Below are 12785 nucleotides of genomic sequence, written 5' to 3'. Positions count from 1 at the left end.
AAGACCTCATCAGGTTAAGTTACTAACATCTGCTCCAACAGGGGAAAATTTCCCCAGTCCTCACTACCTGATACACACAAACATGTCACCTGAACAGTAGTAATTACTCATATTTGATTCATTTGTGGCCCCTATCTGCTGCTACAGGATCACCTACCCTTTGGAAATTCTTTATTTCTTAAGTCTTTCTATAGTTCTCTACAAGGTAGCTCTCATGGGCCCATAAGCAAGTCTATTCCTGCCAGTGCTACTGGTTTACCAAGCTGAAAGGGTACTGCCACTCCCAGAAGCATCCCATTTCCCTCTAGAATTCCCCAGGGCTGAACAGTCTTCAGGAATCCACTATTTGTCTCACAAGTACAGTGGGTTCCACCGCCTCTCCATCAGTATCGTTTCTGATGCCCGAAACCAAACTTTCAGGACCAAACTTTGCTGTGATGTGCAGTGAAATGAGTGTGTTAGATAGAATTCGAAGAATGACTCACCGTGACCCTCACTTTGTGCCCCTTCCCTTTTGAGTGTGGGTGGAATCTGTGAACACAATGAGACGTCTCTCCTGTGATTATGTTACTTTATATGGCAAAGGAAAGATTATCCAGCTGGGTCTAACTTAAACTGAATAAGCCCTTTAAACACAGTGCTTTCTCCAGCTCATGGAAGAGAGAGAAGTCAGAGATATAAAGCACAAGGATTTGATGTACCGTTGCCGCCTTGAAGATGGAAGGGCAAAGTAGAAAGAAAGGCAGGTGCCCTCCGAAGCTGAAATTGGCCCCTGAAAGAAAACAAGGACCTCAGCCCTTTGGCCACAAGGAACGGAATCCTGTCAACCTCGTGAATGTCCCTGGAAGCAGATTCTTCCCCGGAGTCTCCAAGGAAGAGCTCAGCCGGACTGACACCATGACTTTGGCCTTGCGAGACACTAAGCAGAGAATGCAGCCAAGACTTCTGACCTACAGAACTATGAGATAATGAGTGGGTATTGCTCCAGGTTGCTAAGTTTTGGTAGTGTGTTACACATAAATAGGAAACTTATACATGGAGAAAGGAGAGGAAAATTCTCTCCTCTGCTCCCTACACCAGTGTTGTTTTGTTACCCGTGTTTAACAGTCCAGGGAGATGAATCTTTCTGATTTTATGCACAATATTACTGTTTTCCAAAGATCCAAAGATGTGTCCAATGGGTACTGGGCCTAGGGATAGTCATTACTCAGTCTTTAGAATACCCTTCCCAGCTCTTGGTTAAAACTCTTACATGCCTCATTTCATTATGATGAGTTCTTATAGGAGGCTTCCCAGTTCCACTTTGAAGAGATGTATGAGATCATCTATATTCATTCACTCACTCATGTATTCATTAAAGAGTGAACACCTAACATGTGAAGCTGTGTTCTAGGTTCAAGTGATACAGAAGGAATGCATCAAAGTCCAATCTCTCACAGAGCTCACGTTTTCCTAAGAGGTAAAGAGACAAATACATATCTATTTCAAGTGATGCCAAGTGCTATAAAGAAAAACAGAGCAAAGTAAGGGGATTGAGAGCAACCCAGGAGTGGAGAAAGTATTTTATATACCTGGGTTAGCAAGGATCTGTAGACAAGGGGGCCATATGAGCAGTTAAACAGTCAGCCATGTGAATATGTGGGGAAGAACACCACAGGCAGAGGGGATCCTAAGTGTAAAGGTGCTGAAGTAGGAGGGTGTTTGGCATGTCTGAGGGCTGCCATTGCTGGACAGGAGTAAGCGAGGCGGGGAGAAGGAAATGAGGTCAGTGAAGTGTCACAGGCTGGATCATGTGGGGCCCTATGGGCCACTGAAGAACTTTGAATTTTACCCTGAGTGAGGCAGAAAACACTGGAGGGATTTAAACAGAGCAGTTTCATCACCTGGCTTGCAGTTCTGTGGCGGAGGAACTAGAGGGCAGGGGAGACCAGCTGGTGAGCCAGTGTACTGAGCACTGACGTTGGTTTGTGGAGGGATAGCCATGAAGACAACGAGAAGATGCTGGATTCTGGACATGTTAGAAGGTGGTGTTGACAAGATTTGTGGAGAGGTTAGACACGGAATGTGAAGGAAAGAGAACAGTCAAGAAAAATACACGCCTGTGTCTGAACTCCAGCAGTGGACGGGGCTTAAGTTCTTTCCCAGGAGACGCCTCAGGCTACTAGTTCTGTTCTATGACTTCTCCACCTGCCACTAGACACTGAAGCCCAGTGGTTGTAATGTCCAGGTTAACCTTGAGATCTCTGCTTTGGTAAATAAAATTCTAGACACAGCCAAGTTTCTGTTGGGAGGCAAGGAAGCCAGGTGAGGCAAAATCTTCCAAGCAATAAAGATCTCCGACTCAGCAGGCAGACTGTTTTCCTTATTTAACATGAAAGAGCAGAAGGTACATGGCATTGGTTCCCCAGCCCCTAATTCCAACAGACTTACACATTTTTTCCCAGCTCATGAGCAGGATGTTGAAATCTGAATATGAGTGTAAAGTCTGGAACCCAGTCCTAAGACATCCTGAGTCCTACTGCAGAATTGGTCCAAGCAGTATTTCAAGGGTTCTACAGCATTTCAATCCAATCATTGCTTTTGTATATGAGCAGAGAATAAATAAGTCCTGGAGTTCTGGCATGAAAATCACATATGGTCCCTGAATGCGGGGCACCATTTTATAAATAAGAAAAGAAGTGTGAATACAATAAAACCTTTTTATACAGCTAAAAACAGCCGGTTCAGACAAGATGGGTATAGACCCATTCTCCTGACTCCTGTCCACTAAGCACAAGGATAAAACGTGCGAATGGTACAAGAGGCACTAAAGGAAAGCAAAATGTGGTAAGAAGAAAGCCAACTGGTCTGGGACTCGGGACCTGAAGAACAACACAGTAGCAAGGCATCTTGCATTCCCCCACCCAAAAGAGGAAGGCCACCCAGACACGGAATCTCCAACCTCCAACCTAGCAACAAAAGGCGTCCCAGGTTACTCCTCCCTGGATAAGACAGGAGAGCCTCTTACAACAAAGGAGGATCAACAGAGCCCCACCATAAATGGCCCGGGGAGGCACTCTCTTTCCCCGCAGGCCTCACTCTCTTTTTCCACCAGGAGGTACCAAGGCCTTAGGCCAAGGGTCCAGCAGGAGAGGAACAGCTACAGTAGGTGGACAGTCCTAAAGCCTCTTTGTCCCCAAGGTCCGAGACTCTCCTCCCCGCAGCTGATGGAAATAACATGGAAAAGGCCCAGAAAACTAAAAAGCTAAAACAAACTTTAGCTTGTAAACGATTCTGATATTTTTGTAGCTAAGGATTAAAAGGAAAGATCGGCATATATAGTAGGGTTGAGCTGTGGGGCTAATAAAATAGTCTCTGTAAAAGATTTTACCTAGAAACTGAGATGTCCAGGTGGGGTTGCTAGTAGTGAAATCCTTAATCTTAGCTTTATATTTTAAATACAGACAAATTGAGGTTAAAATGAAATACACAATTTTACTGGTATACAGGAAGAAAGAAAGAGACATTGGTCTGTATAAGGCTTTAGACTAAAATCTGATTTTCAGCTAAGGTGCTGTGGCGGAATACACATAAAAAAAGCTTTTAAATAAAACTGAAATATGTTTTTAAGCAACAGTCCAAGGTAGCAGACCTCCTAGCTCTATCAAGATGGCCTTATTCTTGCAGGCCAAAGTTTAAATATAAAAACAGACTAGGGCTTCCCTGGTGGCGCAGTGGTTGAGAGTCTGCCTGCCGATGTAGGGGACACGGGTTTGTGCCCTGGTCTGGGAAGATCCCACATGCCGCAGAGAGGCTGGTCCCGTGAGCCATGGCCACTGAGCCTGTGTGTCCGGAGCCTGTGCTCCACAACAGGAGAGGCCACAACAGTGAGAGGCCTGCGTACTGCAAAACAAAAAAACAAAAAACAAAAAACAAAACAGACCATTTCATTGAATTAGGGAAGAATTCAGGGTCCTGGGAATATCAGGAAAATCTTTAGCCAAAATGAGCAATACAAACCTTCGGAAAGTTCGCAAACTATTCATATCTGAAACAATATACAAAATAAGTTCACCAGTTTTCTGACACTCAGCTAGAGAAGAAAGAAGAGTAATGGGGTAGAGGAAAAAAATCAGTTAATCAACATTTGAAAGAAAACAAAAGTCAGATGTTATAGATGAATGTTTGTGTTCCCCCAAATTCATATGCTGAAATCCTTAACCCCCAATATGATAGTGTTAGGAGATGGGGGCTTTGGGAGGTGATTAGGTCGTGAGGGTGGAGCCCTCATGAATGAGATTAGTGCTCTTATAAAAGAGACCCAGGAGAGTTCCCTTGCCCCCTCCACCATGCTAGGTTATAGCAAGAAGATAGCTGTCTATGAACCAGGAAGGGAGTCCTCACCAGACACCAAATCTGCCAGCATGCTGATATTGGACTTTCTAACCACCAGAACAGTGAGAAATAATGTTTGTTGTTTAAAACACCCAGTCTTTATTTTTGTTATAGCAGCCCAAATAGAATAAAATGTCAGATAACAGAAATCAGCTAAAGATTAATTCAAGATGTCTCAATACTCTGTAATGGCCTATATGGAAAAGAATCTAAAAAAAGAGTGGATATATGTATAACTTTGCTGTACACCTGAAACTAACAGAACACTGTAAATCAACTATACTCCAATAAAAATTATTAAAAAATAAAAATAGGGCTTCCCTGGTGGCGCAGTGGTTGAGAGTCCGCCTGCCGATGCAGGGGACACGGGTTCGTGCCCCAGTCTGGGAAGATCCCACATGCCACAGAGCGGCTGGGCCCGTGAGCCATGGCTGCTGAGCCTGAGCGTCCAGAGCCTGTGCTCCGCAACGGGAGAAGCCATAGAAGTGAAAGGCCCGCGTATCGCAAAAAACATAATTTTTTTTAAAATATATAAAAAAATAAAAAAGAACTCACGTGCTGCATGTTTAAGTAGGTAAAATAAAGGTAAATTTAAAAAGATTAATTCAAGAATGTGACATAAAACATCCCATATAGGGTTTCCCTGGTGGTGCAGTGGTTGAGAGTCCGCCTGCCGATGCAGGGGACACGGGTTCGTGCCCTGGTCCAGGAAGATCCCACATGCTGCGGAGCGGCTGGGCCTGTGAGCCATGGCTGCTGAGCCTCCACATCCCAAGCCTGTGCTCCGCAACGGGAGAGGCCACAACAGTGAGAGGCCCGCGTACCGCAAAAAAAAAAAAAAATCCCATATAGAAAAGCTGTGTACAGTAATCAGTCAAGCAACCAACTGCCCCTCTTCAGCCTTCCTTTGAAGATAAGATCCCTCCACAAATGACCTGCTCTATAAAAAACAGAGGAAAAAAATCAGTTCTTATAAAAGCTAACTGGAAATTTCAAGAAGAGAATTCCCCTAATACTACTTAGATACTTTTAAAACAAAATATTTAGTTAATAGAATCCACTTGGATACATTCCTGTCATAACGAAAAGGACTTTTTAAAAATCCATTCTACTTTTGTAGATAAAGAAGTATTAACTCAATCAATAAAACTAAAGACTACCAAGGCTGCAAGGGATGAAACCATTTTCAACTACTGAAAAGACAACTAGAGCCATGGAGCAGACTGCTCCCTGGAACAAGATGAAGATGCTCGGTGTCACCTCACCAGCAACCTCCCATATGGTTTTTCCAAGTGTCTCTGTCTTCACTTATTAGTGTGAAATATAGGAACTAAATATTTTTAAATGTAAAGAATCTCTAGCTTGCTAAAGATTTTGTGTTATCAGCTATAAGAAAGAATGAAATCTTGCCATTTGCAACTACATGGATGGACCTTATTATGCTTAGTCAAATAAGTCAAACAGAGAAAGACAAATACAGTATGTTATCACCTATATATGGAATCTAAAAATTAAAACAAATGAATGAATATAACAAAACAGAAACAGACTCACATACAGAGAACAAACTAGTGGTTACCAGTGGGGAGAGGGAAGGGGGGGGCAAGATAAGGGTAGGGGATTAAGAGGTACAAACTACTATGTATAAAATAAGATACAAGGATATATTGTACAGCACATGGAATACAGCCAATATTTTATAACTTTAAGTAGAGTATAATCTATAAAACTATTGAATTCCTATTTTATACACCTAATATAACATATAATATTGTAAATCAACTACACTTTAATTGAAATAAAGACTGTGTTAAAGGAACAGTTCACACAATCCACTGGATTAAAGGTGAGTTATGGACTTATTTTTTTGGACCCTTTTTCTAGATTATAAAATACTACATACTCAATATAAAACTCTTTCAAAAATACAAAGACATATAAAGAAAAAAATAAAATAAAAAACAGCCCTTGGGATGTAATGTACAACATGATGACTACTGTTAACACTGCTGTATGGTATATTTGAAAGTTGTAAAGAGAGTAGATCCTAAGATTTATCATCATAAGGAAAACAACATTTTCTTTTTTTTTTTTTTTTTTGAGTGTATATGACATGATGGATGTTAACTAAACTTACTTTGGTAATCATTTCACAATACGTGAAGGTCAAGTCATTAGACTGTACTCCTTAAACATACACTGTACTGTATGGCAATTATATCTCAATAAAACTGGGAAAAATCTGTTACCAAAAAAAAAAAATTGATCTTACCATTCTGAGTTAAGTACATTAAAAATTATTTTATATCTTTCTATCATTTTACCTCTGAAAATATACCTTTTAAAAAAGTTGGAATAATGCTATGTGAAAAGTACAAATTCTGTTTTCTCCTTTATTATATCTTTTATTTTCCCATATTAGTAAATGCTTTTCAAAATATGATTTTCAATCACCACACATTATTCTACCCTATAGATGTACCATAATTTAGTTACTGTCCTTCTCATTGAATATTTAGTTTCTACCCAACTTTTTCTATTCAATGTTGTTCTGAATACCCTTATATATAAAACTATTTTCTGCATCTCTAATAATTTCCTTATGATCTGGTAACAGAATTGGAATTGCCAATTCAAAGGGAATTAGGAAGTCCAAATTTAAGTAATCCAAGGATCAAATAAGAAATTACATTAGAAATTAGAATATATTTTGAATTGTACTAAAAACATATCAAAGTTTGTGGGTTGCAGTTAAAGCCTTGTTTAAAGGGAAATTTACTGCTTCATAAATAAGGTAGTAAAGAAGAAAGACTGAAAATCAATTTATCTGAGAAACCATCTCTAGAAGTTAAAAAAATAGCAAATGAACAAGATGGAAGAAAACAATAAGTGTAAGAAAATGAATTATTGATAATAACAATAATGTTTAATAAACTTATAAACACTGGAGAAACAAAGACAAAAGTTGGCTCTTTCAGTAGACTAATAGCATAGATCAGAAGTAAGAAAACTTTTTCTGGAAAGGGCTAAGTAAATTATTTTTTTAGTCTTGGCAAGCCTATGGTCTCTGTGCAACTCGTTATCTGGCACTGTAGTATGAAAGCAGTCATAAACAATAAATGAATAGGTGCAGCTGTGTCCCAATAAAACTTTATTGACAAAAACAGATCCAAAGCTAGATTTGGCCCAAGGCTATAATTGACCAGCCTGAAAAAGATGAGCCCAGAGATGATATGTGTGTGAGAGAGAGAAGAATGGAGACAGACAAAGAGGGGACACAAACAACAAAAATTAGGAATGAAAAACGTGACATCAAGCCTTGCACAAGCCTCTTAGAGAGCCTCATCCACCAGAGGGCAGACAGCAGAAGCAAGAAGAACTACAATCCCGCAGCCTCTGAGACGAAAAGCACTTTCACTGAAAAATAGACAAAATGAAAAGGCAGAGGACTATGTACCAGATGAAGGAAAAATATAACCTCCCGCCCAAAAAAAAACTAAATGAAGTGGAAGTAGGCAACCTTCCAGGAAAAGAATTCAGAATAATGACAGTGAAGATGATCCAGGACCTCGGAAAAACAATGAAGGCAAAGATCAAGAAGATGCAAGAAATGTTTAACAAAGACCTAGAAAAATTAAAGAACAAACAAACAGAGATGAACAGTACAATAACTAAAATGAAAAATACACTAGAAGGAATCAATAGCAGAATAACTGAGGCAGAAGAACGAATAAGTGAACTGGAAGACAGAACGGTGGAATTCACTGCTGCAGAAGAGAATAAACAAAAAAGAATGAAAAGACATGAAGACAGCATAAGAGACCTCTGGAACAACATTAAATACACATACATTCGCATTATAAGGGCCCCAGAAGCAGAAGAAAGAGAGAAAAGACCCGAGAAAATATTTGAAGAGATTATACTCAGAAACTTCCCTAACTTGGGGAAGGAAATAGCCACCCAAGTTCAGGAAGCACAGAGTCCCAGGCAGGATAAACCCAAGGAGAAACATGCCAAGACACACGGTAATCAAACTGACAAAGCTTAAAGACAAAGAAAAATTATTAAAAGGAACAAAGGAGGGCTCCCCTGGTGGCGAAGTAGTTAAGAAACTGCCTGCCAATGCACAGGCATTGCATTGAACTGTGCAAGGACACAGTTTCAAAGCTTGGTCTGGGAAGATCCCACATGCAGCGGATCAACTAAGCCTGTGCGCCACAACTACTGAGCCCACGGGCCACAACTATTTCAGCCTGCATGCCTAGAGTCTGTCCTCTGCAACAAGAGAAGCCAGCGCAATGAGAAGCCTGCAAACCTCAATGAACAGTATCACCTGGTCACTGCAACTAGAGAAAGCCCACATGCAGCAACGAAGACCCAATGCAGCCAAAAATTAATTAATTCATTCTTTTTTTTTTTTAAAAAAGCAACAGAGGAAAAACGACAGATAACATATGAGGGAATTCCCAAAAGGTTAACAGCTGATTTCTCAGCAGAAACTCTACAAGCCAAAAGGCAGTGGCACATTATATTTAAAGCGATGAAAGGGAAGAACCTACAACCAGATTAATCTATCCAGCAAGGATCTCATTCACATTCGATGGAGAAATCAAAAGCTTTACAGACAAGCAAAAGCTAAGAGAATTCAGCACCACCAAACCAGCTCTACAACAAATGCTAAAGGAACTTCTCTAAGTGGGAAACACAAGAGAAGAAAAGGACCTACAAAAACAAACCCAAAACAACTAAGAAAATGGTAACAGGAATATACATATCAATAATTACCTTAAGTGTGAATGGATTAAATGCTCCAACCAAAAGACACAGGCTTGCTGAATGGATACAAAAACAACACCCACATATGTGTGTCTACAAGAGACCCACTTCAGACCCAGGACACATACAGACTGAAAGTTAGGCGATGGAAAAAGATATTCCATGCAAATGGAAATCAAAAGAAAGCTGGAGTAGCAATACTCTTATCAGATAAAATAGACTTTAAAATAAAGAATGCAACAAGAGACAAGGAAGGACACTATATAATGATCAAGGGATCGATCCAAGAAGAAGATATAACAATTATAAATATATATGCACCCAACATAGGAGCACCTCAATACATAAGGCAAATGCTAACAGCTATAAATGAGGAAATCGACAGTTATACAATAATAGTAGGGGACTTTAACACCTCACGTACACCAATGGACAGATCATCCAGAAAGAAAATTAATAAGGAAACACAAGCTTTAAATGACACAATAGACCAGATATATTTAATTGATATTTATAGGACATTCCATCCAAACACAGCAGATTATACTTTCTTCTCAAGTGCACATGGAACATTCTTAAAGATAGATCACATCTTGGGTCATAAATCAAGCCTCAGTAAATTTAACAAAATTGAAATCATATCAAGCAACTTTTATGACCACAACACTATGAGATTAGAAATCAATTACAGGGGAAAAAAAACACAAACACATGGAGGCTAAACAATACGTTACTAAATAACCAAGAGATCACTGAAGAAATCTAAGAGGAAATTTAAAAATACCTAGAGACAAATGACAATGAAAACACAACAATCCAAAACCTATGGGATGCAGCAATAGCAGTTCTATGGGGGAAGTTTATAGCAATACGATCCCTCTTCAAGAAACAATAAAAATCTCAAATAAACAAACTAACCTTACACCTAAAGGAACTAGAGAAAGAAGAACAAACAAACCCCAATGTTAGTATAAAGAAAGGAGTCATAAAGATCAGAGAGGAAATAAATGAAATACAAAGAAAACAATAGCAAAGATCAATAAAGCTAAAAGCTGGTTCTTTGAAAATATAAACAAAATTGATAAACCGTTAACCAGACTCATCAAGAAAAAGAAGGAGAGGACTCAAATCAATAAAATTTGAAATGAAAAAGGAGAAGTTACAACAGAGCACCACAGAAATACAAAGCATCATAAGAGACTACTACAAGCAAATCTATGCCAATAAAATGGACAACCACTATTATTCAACATAGTTTTGGAAGTTCTAGCCATGAAAGGAAGACAAATTGGAAAAGAAGAAGTAAAACTGTCACTGTTTGCAGATGACGTGATACTGTACATACATAATCCTGAAGATGTCACCAGAAAACTACCAGAACCAATCAATGAATTTGGTAAAGTTGCAGGATACAAAATTAATGCACAGAAATCTCTTGCATTCATATAAACTAAAAACGAAAGAACAGAAAGAGAAATTAAGGAAACAATCCCATTCACCATTGCAACAAAAAGAATAAAATAGCTATGAATAAACCTACCTAAGGAGACAAAAGACCTGTACTCAGAAAACTGTAAGACACTGATGAAAGAAATCAAAGATGACACAAACAGATGGAGAGATATACCATGTTCTTGGATCGGAAGAATCAATATTGTGAAAATGACTATACTACCCAAAGCAATCTACAGATTCAACGCAATCCCTATCAAATTACCAATGGCATTTTTCACAGAACTAGAACAAAAAGTTTTGTGTAGACACAAAAGATCCCAAATAGCCAGAGCAATCTTGAGGAAAAAAATGGAGCTGGAGGAATCAGGCCCCCTGACTTCTGACTACACTACAAAGCTACAGTAATCAAGACAATATGGTACTGACACAAAAACAGAAATTTAGATCAACGGAACAGGATAGGAAGCCCAGAGATAAACCCACGCACCTATAGTCAACTAATCTATGACAAAGGAGGCAAGGATATTCAATGGAGAAAAGACAGTCTCTTCAATAAGTGGTGCTGGGAAAATTGGACAGGTACATGGAAAAGAATGAAATTTGAACACTCCCTAACACCATACACAAAAATAAACTCAAAATGGATTAAAGACCTAAATGTAAGACTGGATGCTACAAAACTCTTAGAGGAAAACATAGGAAGAACACTCTTTGACATAAATCACAGCAAGATCTTTTTTGACCCACCTCCTAGAATAATGGAAATAAAAACAAAAATAAACAAATGGGACCTAATGAAACTTAAAAGCTTTTGCACAGCAAAGGAATCTATAAACAAGATGAAAAGACGACCCTCAGAATGGGAGAAAATATTTGCAAACGAATCAATGGACAAAGGATTAATCTCCAAAATATATAAACAGCTCATGCAGCTCAATATTAAAAAAACAAACAACCCAATCCAAAAATGGGCAGACCTAAATAGACATTTCTCCAAGAAGACATACAGATGGCCAAGAGGCATATGAAAAGCTTCTCAACATCACAAATTATTAGAGAATGCAAATCAAAACTACAACGAGGTTATCACCTCACATTGGTTAGAAAGGGAATCATCAGAAAATCTACAAACAACAAATGCTGGAGAGGATGTGGAGAAAAGGCAACCCTCTTGCACTGTTGGTGGGAATGTAAATTGATATAGCCACTATATAGAGCAGTATGGAGGTTCCTTAAAAAACTAAAAATAGAATTACCATATGACCCAGCAATTCCACCACTGGGCATATATCCTGAGAAAACCATAATTCAAAAAGACACATGCACCCCAATGTTCGTTGCAGCACTATTTACAATAGCCAGGTCATGGAAGCAACCTAAATGCCCATCGACAGACAAATGGATAAAGAAGATGTGGTACATATATACAATGGAATATTACTCAGCCATAAAAAGGAATGAAATTGGGTCATTGGTAGAGATGTGGATGGACCTAGAGACTGTCATACAGAGTAAAGTAAGTCAGAAAAAGAAAAACAAATATTGTATATTAACACATATATGTGGAATCTTGAAAAATGGTACAGATGAACTGGACTGCAAGGCAGAAATAGAGACACAGATGTAGAGAACAAACGTATGGACACCAAGGGGGGAAAGCAGGGTTGGGGGGGGAGGTGGGATGAATTGGGAGATTGGGATTGACATATATACACTAATATGTATAAAATAGGTAACTAATAAGAACCTACTGTATAAAAAATTAAAAAATAAAGTTAAAAAAATGAAAAAATGTAAAAAAAAAGGAAAAGGTGACATCATTACAGGTCCTCTATTGGAAAAATCATAAGAGCTTATTATGAGCAACTTTAAGCCAATTAATTTAAAAATTTAGATGAAATGTACCCTAAGAAAGCTCAACTTACCAAATCCAAAAATAAACTCCAAATAGTTCTATTTCTATTACAGGAATAAGCCCATAATCTAAAGCCTTCCCTCACTGAGAATCTTAAATCCAGAAGAATTCACCAGTCCCTTCCATCAAATATTTGCCAATTAAAAATTGTCACTTGCCATCTGCCTCTACAAGGATGAAGTCTCTGGCCACTGACCTTCAACACACTCTGGAAGGAGTTTAGGGTAGATCAGGAATGAGGCACTCTGTGATCTGAGAAAAACTG

This window comes from Delphinapterus leucas, chromosome 18 (genome assembly GCF_059928025.1).
Source record: "Delphinapterus leucas isolate spDelLeu-1000000601 "Yukka" chromosome 18, BTC_Dleu_Yukka2, whole genome shotgun sequence".
Taxonomy (NCBI): domain Eukaryota; kingdom Metazoa; phylum Chordata; class Mammalia; order Artiodactyla; family Monodontidae; genus Delphinapterus; species Delphinapterus leucas.
Note: the sequence above shows the minus strand (reverse complement) of the source record.